The 10256-nt window shown below is 34.5% G+C and overlaps 1 non-coding gene across 1 annotated transcript; it reads left to right on the top strand.

Moving 5' to 3' along the window:
• The first annotated feature begins 1293 nt into the window (after positions 1-1293).
• Positions 1294-1434, top strand: LOC119468336. The gene has a single exon (XR_005196999.1). It is a non-coding gene; the product is annotated as a U4 spliceosomal RNA (small nuclear RNA).
• The last annotated feature ends 8822 nt before the right edge of the window (positions 1435-10256 follow it).

Below are 10256 nucleotides of genomic sequence, written 5' to 3'. Positions count from 1 at the left end.
TTTCATAATTTTGAGATGAATTCAGTTCTGGGCTCCAGTGTCAATATATAACATGGATTATTAAAATATATCAGCTAAATTTTAAGTATCATTGTAAAAATGGCTTGCATTATTGAGCACTCTACTTCCAAATTAATAAGTATTATCCTAAAATGATTTTTCTTCAAAAAGTGTGAAGTGAATTCCATTCGGTTTTGTCAGATGTTCACTGTGTTGCAATTGACTCCAAAAATGTTGACCTCAGCAATTAGAAAACTATACGGACCACTTTTAGGGAACTGAGTTGCTTTGGAAATTTCTGAGGAGCCCCCCAAATGTCTCAAATGGCTAAGAATATGAAGATGAGATAAGTATGGGCAGGTTGATTTGAGGGGAGACATAAACTTACAGCTCTAGGGGGAAGAAATAAGGTAGAAGTAGGTAATGACTGAGTCTGCATGGGGGATTAGTTTAAGGTACTTAACCCAGATATAAGAATGAATCACTAGGAGAAAAAAGTGTGTCAGGAGCTTTCCTAGGAGTATAATTATAGATTTCCCAAGGTTAGGCCACTTTCTGAAAGCCAGAAGAATTTACCCCAAGCTGCAGGACAGCTGATAGGATATGGAGGTTCCAGCAGAAGACATCCAATTACTAATCTCCCAAGCAACAGTGAAGTGTAGCTACCCAGACGGATGCAGTGCTGGTGATCAAGCCTCTGGCATCAAGGAGACAAAAATCCTGGCTCTATCCTTTATTATTTGTGTGATTCTGCATAAGATATGTGATTTCTCTAAGCCTTAGTTCCTTTGTCGTTAAAATGTTGGTCTGAGAATTAAATGAGGTTCTATCTGTAAACTGCATAGTACAGTGCTTGTCACAAAATAAATATTAGTAAATACATCTCTATTATCACCAACCCTCAAAGATGCATTCGAGCAGGAATGAGATTTCAATTGTCAGGGCCACAGAAAGCCAGATAGAGTAGAGAGCACACAAATTTTATTTTACTCACAAGAAAAAGAGCAGCTGCTTCCCATATGGAAATCAGATATTTGGAATTTTTATGTTATTGCTTTTTATAAGTCTACTGAGTTATCACCCAAAAAGGCTAAAATGCCTCTGATATAAATGTCATGGTTTTTCACTTCTTGCATAAATTGGGAATGAATATATGTAAAAAGAATTCTCTTAAAATAACAGAAATGCAGTTATAATTTTCTTATCAAAGTAGTTGTCGAAGTATGAATTTTATCTTTATAATTAAGTAGCAATATGATTATGGACCAGAAGGTAAGATAAAAAATGGTAGCAAGCTTTGCGCAGTGGCAGTATCGTAGCCAATGAGGTTTATCAGAGGCGCGATTATCACCAATTGAAAATTTTTCCCAATACTCCGCTATGACAACTTGAAATATAGTTGACACTGGCAATTTTTGACATTCTCTACAGAGACTGAATAAAAAAAAATGGTAGCAATTGTAGCAGTGTAGAATTATAATTGTTTTCATTTCAAAATGTTTTATTAAACAATATTTTATACTGTACATTTAGTTACTTTATAGCTCCATTGATTTTATAGATTTATAATTTATGCATTAATTCATATATACTTCTATATACAATCACATGTACACAGCACAACGTGTGAGTGACTATATACCAAAATATGAAGAATAGTTATGCCGTGGTGATTATGGATAGTTTTCATTTAATCATACTTTCAAACTTTTCTATGGTTATGTGTAATATAAATTTATCAAAATTAACAGTTGTACTTGAAAATGAACAAAATAAGTTATACTCATGGCTGATCTGATCTTATTTATAAATGGCAAACTCTTGAGATCCCAATCAAACATTCACAGATGAAGTTTTATTTCTCAGAGTAAAATGATTTAGGATTTTTCCTTTGACATGAGAAAAGTCCAATAAGGTGCTTGTTTGCAATATATTGGTAAAGGCTACTAATTAAGTATAGCCTTTGTTAAATACTCATTTATTCATGTTCAATAGGAATTAAAAGTGGCCTCCAAAAGTGACATAAGTGAGTAAACGAGTGAGGATGTTAAATAAGAAAATGGGATTAATTAATTAAATGCTGACCCGTTTGGTATGATTTAAGTCATTCTGATTGTTACTTCACTTCAAATCAGAAAATTTCTGACTTTCTTAAAAAATAATTTAATAATAACTAAACATTAAATTATTTGACCAGCCAATGTTATTCAGTGGAGCTTGTTATTCCATTGAAAAGCAGGTTTGAATGGAATTTCACATTCTGTAACATTCTTGAATAATCTCAGTAAATTCCACTGGTTTCTATCAAAGTTGAGCTCATCTCTATCTGTAGATTATTAAGTAATCCCAGCCAATCTTTTGAGCACCATTGGGCAATTTCTAGGTAGTCAATTAATGGAAAATATACAGTTATGGTAGTTCATGGATCCCAAGCTGTCTGCGAAGACATTCCTCTTTTCAGGATAAAAGTGAACCTCACAGAGCTTAAGTTTATCTCAGATTTCAGATAGTGGTGACTATCTGAAAAATGTTAGCCTATCTAGTACTTATGCTAAATAAAATTACTTAGCCTTTAATACCTGCCATTTGGTATAAATGGCTGTGAAAACACACATAATAATTTTTTAATGTTTGATTTTACTCAGAATGATTCCACCACATTACTTCAGCCTAGCAAGAAAACACATAATTTAATGATTCATAAATTCCATGGAAATTTGCTATTCAATATGTCTGAGAAAATATTATACAAGCCTGAAAAGCCTTAGGAAGAAGTTGCTACCAATGCTCTCTACACAGGCTCCAAGGGTATTATAGTGCTTTCTGGAAGTCAATGAGCATTTCATGAGATAACAAAACAGCAGGGACCATTATTTCCAAAGAAAGTTTATCCTCATAAATTTTAGTGAGAGTCATGGATGCTAATTAAGGCCAACTCTCAAAGCCAAGTGTAGTTGGCCTTCATCCTCCACCTGATTCAGTACAGCTGTTTTCAAAGGGAAACTAGAGGCATGTAATTTGTTCTCATAGGATTTGGATTCCACTTTATTTATTTATGATAGATCTTTGGGTTTAGAGGTTACATAACCACATGTTTATAATGGTACTCATTAATTGACCACATAATTTATCTATTACTGACCATGCAAATAATTTTTAGGGATTATTTCAATAAAAATTTTTAAAAATACCTTTAACACCATAAAATGTAAGTACTCCAAATGCCTTAAATTGGATCATGCAGGAAACCACAGAAATCACATTATTTTGCATTTTGGCTTTGGAAACAAGCCACGCTTTCAGAACACTCAGGAAGAATTAGCAAAACTGATCCTGCCATAAACAATACAACCCAAAGAGTTCTTTACTGGGACTGAAATTTTTGGCTAGGAGGAGAGAAGGACGGTGAAGAATACAGCTTAGGAGGTGATCTAGCTGAGAAAGGTGGGAAAAACACTGAAAAGAAAGCGAGTGCTTTTGCTAATTGGACCTAAGAATAAAATGTCAGATAATGCAGGCTTATGAAAGGCTGTGTCTTCCAAACAAATATTTTGGTTTCAGGATAATGTAAAGTTTGAATAATAACAGTAAGTTTCCACGGTTATTAAAACTACTCTCTTTCCACAGTTGCAGTTGGATGAAATTCAGAAATTCCAGAGCAGCAGGCCCAAGGAAGAAGAGTATGCAGAAATGAGGCATTTGGCTGCTTAAGAAATCAAAAGACGGACACAAAAACAGGTTTGAATAAAAGTCCACATTCCAACAAACTCGCTTTCTTCACTATCTCACTATCTTCTGTGGAGATTCAAAGACATAGGATTTTTTACTTATTGCTTGTAAAAAAAAATGGGAAAATAATATAAAATTGAGACTATTTTTTTCTCAGAGCTTTAGCAAAATATATTTTACTTTCTAGATGTTATCTGTGGAGGTTACTCACATATTACAATGAATACAATTTAATACCACTCAAAATGTTGCTGGTGAATTTTATTCAGCATCACATTCTGGATCTATTATAGTCATACAGAGAAGACATGTTTTTTCTTTTTCTCCTTTTCCTTTTTCTTGTTTCTATCTCTTTTTCTCTTTCTCTCTTTTTCTTTTTTTCTTTCTTTCTTTGGCCATGATGTTAAAGTATCCCTTTTTTTTACTATCCTTTTGTTTAAATCAATTTTGGCTTTATGTAAAATTTAATCCCTTTCCTTTGACATGTGACTATTCATCACTAAAGAGAATTAAAAAGAAACACAAAGAAATGTTTTCCAGATACAAATAGAAATTCCAGAAGTGTAGTGAAGGCATCATAATGGTAATCACTTATCCCCACCAAGCTGTGACAAACTGAGATAGGTGTCTTCAGTAGTGGAGATGTGTTTAGTAGTTGATTCAATTAGTTTATAGTCCACTTTAGTAAATCTAGACATTAGCGATATACAGATGTTTCTCTTGACTCATCATCTGTGCATGGAAGGTTTACTCACCATACCTCTCGGTGTGAAGGAAGTCAGACTCAAGTAACCTTCATTCTTTGTGCTTATGACTGTTTTTATGATATAAAATATATTTAGAAAACAGAACAGTTAAAAATGGAATTCTGTAAAAAAAATAACCAGGAAGATTATTGTTAGATGGCCAGTCAAGCCAAATAGCCAATTATAATCAGCAGGGGTGTGGCACTATGGCCATGCTCTGGACAGCTGGCTTTAGAGAAAGTGAAGCACATTGGTTAACAGCATACTCCATAGGGATTCAGTGGCAGCCATTTTTCTTAATAGCTACATTGGAACAAGTTCTCAAAATTATCTGTGCCTTAGTTTCTCCATCTATAAAGTGACAATAATAATAATGCCTCATGCATTCATTGTGAAGGCCTTGCAAGATAATACACATGAAGCAATAGTGTTGGGCATTCATGTGCACTCCACACATATTACCTAGCATATCATTGCTATTATTTATAAATACTTGATTATGCTTATTTAGTTCAAAGGCAAAGAGATGTAAGAAATAGTTCAAATAGAAAGGTATGGAAAAGTCATGTGACAGGAAGAATATTTCTCTCGTGATTCAGTAAAATATACTTAGTAAGGGTGATTCTCATTTTACTTTTTTTCTTTTGTTTCTCTATTAGTGCCTTCTAGATGAAAACAATTTTTTTTAAAACAACTGAAGCAACAATGTAGAAAGCACATTTTCATACTGCATAACACAGAATATTTATGTATCTTTCATTTAAATATCTGAAAAAGTTTCTTATTTTTAAGTGTTTTCCTTGAACAGTTATAGTTCAAAAACATATTTTGTTTTGTTTTACTTTTGATTTAGATGGTTTGGTATTTGTGGAATCCAAATGACTTGATGAATTCTGGTACCTTCAAGGTACAGATAGCGCCAAATGATGTCCAAAAGTAGAACTGTAGTGCACATATACAACAGCAACTGCAACAATAATTATGATAGCTACTGTTATTTGAACATCTGTAATGTGCTATATACTGTTCTCTGCATTTTACATGAAATACATTATTTAATCTTCTCAGTAACCATATGTGGTTGGTTACTGTTGTGTTCAATAAGATAACTTTGGCACAGAGAAACTGTGGAATTGGCCAAGATCACTTGGATGTAAGTGGCAGAGACTGGATTTGAAACAGAGTGCATTCCCCAAAGAATGCATTTCTCACTTCTCCAAAAATCGTTTTCTATGCACTACATATACATTTTATACTTAATGTAGTACCTTTTTAAGTTAATTGAGGAAAATCAAACTATCTTCTATAAAAAAAAAAAGTAGGCTGATATCTTTACGGGTAATAGTTTCAAATCACTTTGTGATTTGCTCCAGAAAGCAACAGCAGAGCCATCTGTCAATATTATTGTAAAGATTCATGCTTGAAGGTGAAGAAATTGCCTCATGAAGTAAGAATCCTCTTTACATACTTATCTGTGGACAACTTATTTTATTGCACTTAGCAGATACTGCATTTTTGCAGACACAAGTTTTGCAGTAACCATGACAGAACAAGTCTATTGACACTATTTTTCCAACAGCATATGTTGACTTCCCGTCTTTATGTCACACTTTGATAATTCACAAGATTTCCAGTTTAATATTATTATATCTGCTACAGTGATTTGTGATCAATGACCTTTGATGCTACTATTGTAGTTGTTTCAGGGTGCCATGTACCACACCCATATAAGACAGCAGATTTAATCAATGTTTGTGTTCTCTGTGCTTCACTGACAGGCCACTTCCTTGTCTCTCTCCCTCTTCTTGGGCCTTCCTATTCTCTAATTTTAACAATATTAAAATTAGACCAATTAAAATCCCTACAGTGGTTTCTAAGTGTTCAAGTGAGAGGAAGAGTCACACATCTGTCACTTTAAATCAAAAGCTAGAAATGATTAAGCTTACTGAGAAAGGCATGTTGAAAGCCAAGATAGACTGAAATCTAGGTCTCTTACCCCAACCAGTTAAAGCTGTAAATGTAAAGGAAGAATTTTTAAGAGAAAGTAAAGTGCTACTCCTGTGAACACATGAATAAGTAAGCAAAACAGCATTATTGCTGATATGAAGAAAGTTTTAGTGGTTGGAATAGAAGATCAAACCAGCTACAACATTCCCTTAAACTAAAGCCTAGTCCAGAGGAAGAACCTAAATGTCTTCAGTTCTATGAAAGTTGAGAAAGGTGAGGAAGTTACAGAAGAAAAGTTAGAAGCTAGCAGAGGTTGGTTTGTAAGTCCTAGGATTTAAGGAATAAAACTGTCTCCGTAACGTAAAAGTGTAAGGTAAAGCTGCAAATGCTGATGCAGAGATTGCAGCAAGTTATCCAGAAAGATCTAGCTGAGATGATTGATGAAGGTGGCTATAATAGACAACAGGTTTTCAATGTAGATGAAAAAGCCTTCTATTGGAAGAAGATGCCATCTAGAACTTTCAGAATTACAAAGGAGAAGTCATTGCCTGGCTTCGAACCTTCAAAGGAGAGGCTCACTCTTTGGGGAGGGGCTAAGGCAGCTCATGACTTTAAGTTAAAGCCAAGTCCATTTGCCATTCTGAAAAATCCTAGGGCCCCTAAGAATTATGCTAAATGTACTCTACATGTTTCCTGTAAATGGAACAATGATCCCTGGATGACAGTACGTCTGCTTACAGCATGTTTTACTTAGTATTTTAAGCCCACTGTTGAGATCTACTGCTCAGGAAAAAAAGATTCCCTTCAAAATATCGCTGCTCACTGACAAGATACCTAGTGCTCCCAGAGCTCTGATGAAGATATAAGAGAAGATTAATGTTTTCTTGCCTAATAACACCTCCATTCTGCAACCCATGGATTAAGAAGTAATTTTGCAAGGTTATAGCTACTATAGATATTAATGGATCTGGTCAAAGTAAATTGAACTTGAAAACGTTCTGGGAAGATGCCCTTAAAAACATTTGTGATTCATGGAAGGAGGTCAAAATATCAACATTAACAGGAGTTTAAAATAAGTTGATTCTTTCCCTCATGAAGGGTGTTGAAGGGTTCAAGATTTTAGTGGAGGGAGTAAATATGGATGTGATAAAAATAGCAGGAGAACTAGAAGCAGATGTTGAGCCTGAAGATGTGACTTAATTGTTGCAATTTCATGATCAAACTTAAATGTATGAGGAGATATTTTTTATAAATAAAGGAACAAATCGGTTTATTGAGATGAAATCTAGTCCTGATGAAGTTGCTGCTAACATTGCTGAAATGACAACAAATGGCTTAGAATTTTACATAAGTTTATCTGATAAAGTAGTGGCAGGGTTTGAGAGGATTGACTCTAATTTTGAAAAAGAAGTTCTACTGTCTGTGGGCAAAATGTTATTAAATAGCATTGGATGCTATGGAGAAATGTTTTGTGAAAAAAGAGCCAATCAATGCAGTAAACTTTATTGTTGTCCTAAGAGCCATAGCAACCTGAACCTGAAGTAGTAACCACCCTGATCAGTCAACAGCTGTCAACATTGAGGAAAGCCCTCCACCAGCCAAAAAAAACAAAAAAGATAAGGACTCATTGAAGGCTTAGATGATCGTTAGCATTTTTAAATAAAATATCTTTAATTAAAATGTACATTTTTGGGCTATAATGCTATTGCACACTATACACTATAGTGTAACTTCTCTATGCACTGGGAAACTGAAAAATTTGTGTGACTTTCTTTAATGCAATATTTGCCTCATTGTGTTTGTCTGGAACTAAACTCACACTATCTATGAGATACTCCTGTACACATTTGCACATTAGTCTCAGCATTACTAGGATAGTGATATTCCCTTAATTTGTGGTCTCTCTTGTCACTTCCCAGGGTTCTTTCCTAAACTGAAGAAGGGCCTCCAAGTATCAGCTTTGGAATTGCCATGACTAATTGTCTAGGAGATTTTTTTTATTTGAACCAACATAAGACTGACATCCTAAAACAGAGCATCATAACCTTTGTTGACTTGTTCCCCTGGAGATGATTAATGGTGACATGACTGAATAGCCTGACTGACCGTAAAAGCAAATTAGCAGGAAAATGGCCATTGGGCAGGGATACCAGTGAACTCTCCAGGGCAACCCGCTTTATGACTTGCTATGAAAGGGCACTGATGCCCTTGTTCAATCAAATGATTTAGAAAATAACCTCCTGGTGTTTTATCATGTCGTAAATGAAATTTTGCAAGGTACCTGCAGAAGGTTCTCTGTTTTGTCAGTGTGCTTTTAGTATATGATTTGGTGCTTCAATATTCCCTCTTTGAGAGGAGGAAAAACAAATGGCAGGGCAGGTGCATGTAACTATTACATCTGTTGAGACGTAGACCTGTATTTCAGGACATGAGTGACAAGATATAGAGGCTTATTGAAGAATGTTGTTAGATGCTAGGGGGCCACCCACCACATATATAGACAATCATTTACATTGATACTGCTACTGCTTGTAGCTAGAACAATTAGCAAAATATGAAGTAGATACAAAATAATATGAATACATTTATACTGATTGCAGCCATTGGGCTTTAATGTAGAAGACTGGCATATTTATTTTTTACAATATTGAGAAATTAATGAAATAAAATGAAACCTTCCCTTTATAGCAAAAAGGTGTATATTTCAAAAGGAAAACACATGGTTGTAAATAGTTTATTTGTATGATATTTTATAATTTTGGGTATATAGAATTTTATTTAGGACATGTTACCTTGGTTGATATGAGTTTTAAACCTTAGTTTCCTCATCAATACAATTGAGATAATAATTGTAAAGACTAACTGAGAGGATATAAGTAAAAAATTTAGCAGCATATAAACATCTTAAATTTTGCTAAAATAATTGAACATTAGTATGGAGAAGAATTAATTTAAATCAGCTCTGTACATTATTAAGAACAATCATTCCAAATAGAAAAATAGGTTTGAAGGAAATCTTAAAGCAATTGGAATAATATGCTCATCTCTTTTGAAAGAGTAGATTCATTGCTTAGAAAGAAAAAAATATATAATGAAAGACAATATGCCTGGATTTCAATGTAAGTAACTTTTGTTATATAGATATGTTGTATTAGCTGATAGATGGTCACCTGGGCATGGTGGCTCACGCCTATAATCCCAGCACTTTGGGGAGGCTGAGGCAGGCAAATCACTTGAGGTCAAGAGCTCCAGACCAGCCTACCCAACATGGTGAAACCCCCAACTCTACTAAAATGCAAACAATAGCTGGGTATGGTGGCAAGTGCCTGTATTCCCAGCAAGTTGGGAGACTGAGGCAGGATAATTGCTTGAACCTGGGAGGCAGAGGTTGCAGTGAGCTAAGATTATGCCACTGCACTCCAGCCTGAGTGACAGAATGAGACTCCCTCTTAAAAAAAAATGGTAGACTTACCCAAGTTGTAGCAGGATAAACCCAATAGAATAGCACACATATTAAATGACAAAATCAGGGCAAAAACACATTTGATAGCTACTCTGTGCCCAATCTAAATTACTATAGATAGTAATTTTAGACAAATCTATTTGGAATGAAACAGCATTTAGGTGAAATGCTCAGCAGGAATAAACTTGCTATCTTACATTTTAACTCAATGCTTGACATTATTTATGGAAGGATGAATCAATCTAATATATCACCTAGAATGAATTGGACAAAAAATACCAAAATAGTTTAAAAGAATAAAAAGTCTCACCTATTAATGTGTCCCAGAGTAGGATGGCTTTCAATCTGGTTAATGCTGTCACTGAATACCA

The sequence above is a fragment of the Cebus imitator genome, unplaced genomic scaffold (assembly GCF_001604975.1).
Source record: "Cebus imitator isolate Cc_AM_T3 unplaced genomic scaffold, Cebus_imitator-1.0 Scaffold413, whole genome shotgun sequence".
In the NCBI taxonomy this organism is placed as follows: domain Eukaryota; kingdom Metazoa; phylum Chordata; class Mammalia; order Primates; family Cebidae; genus Cebus; species Cebus imitator.
This window is presented reverse-complemented; position numbering and strand designations above follow the sequence as displayed.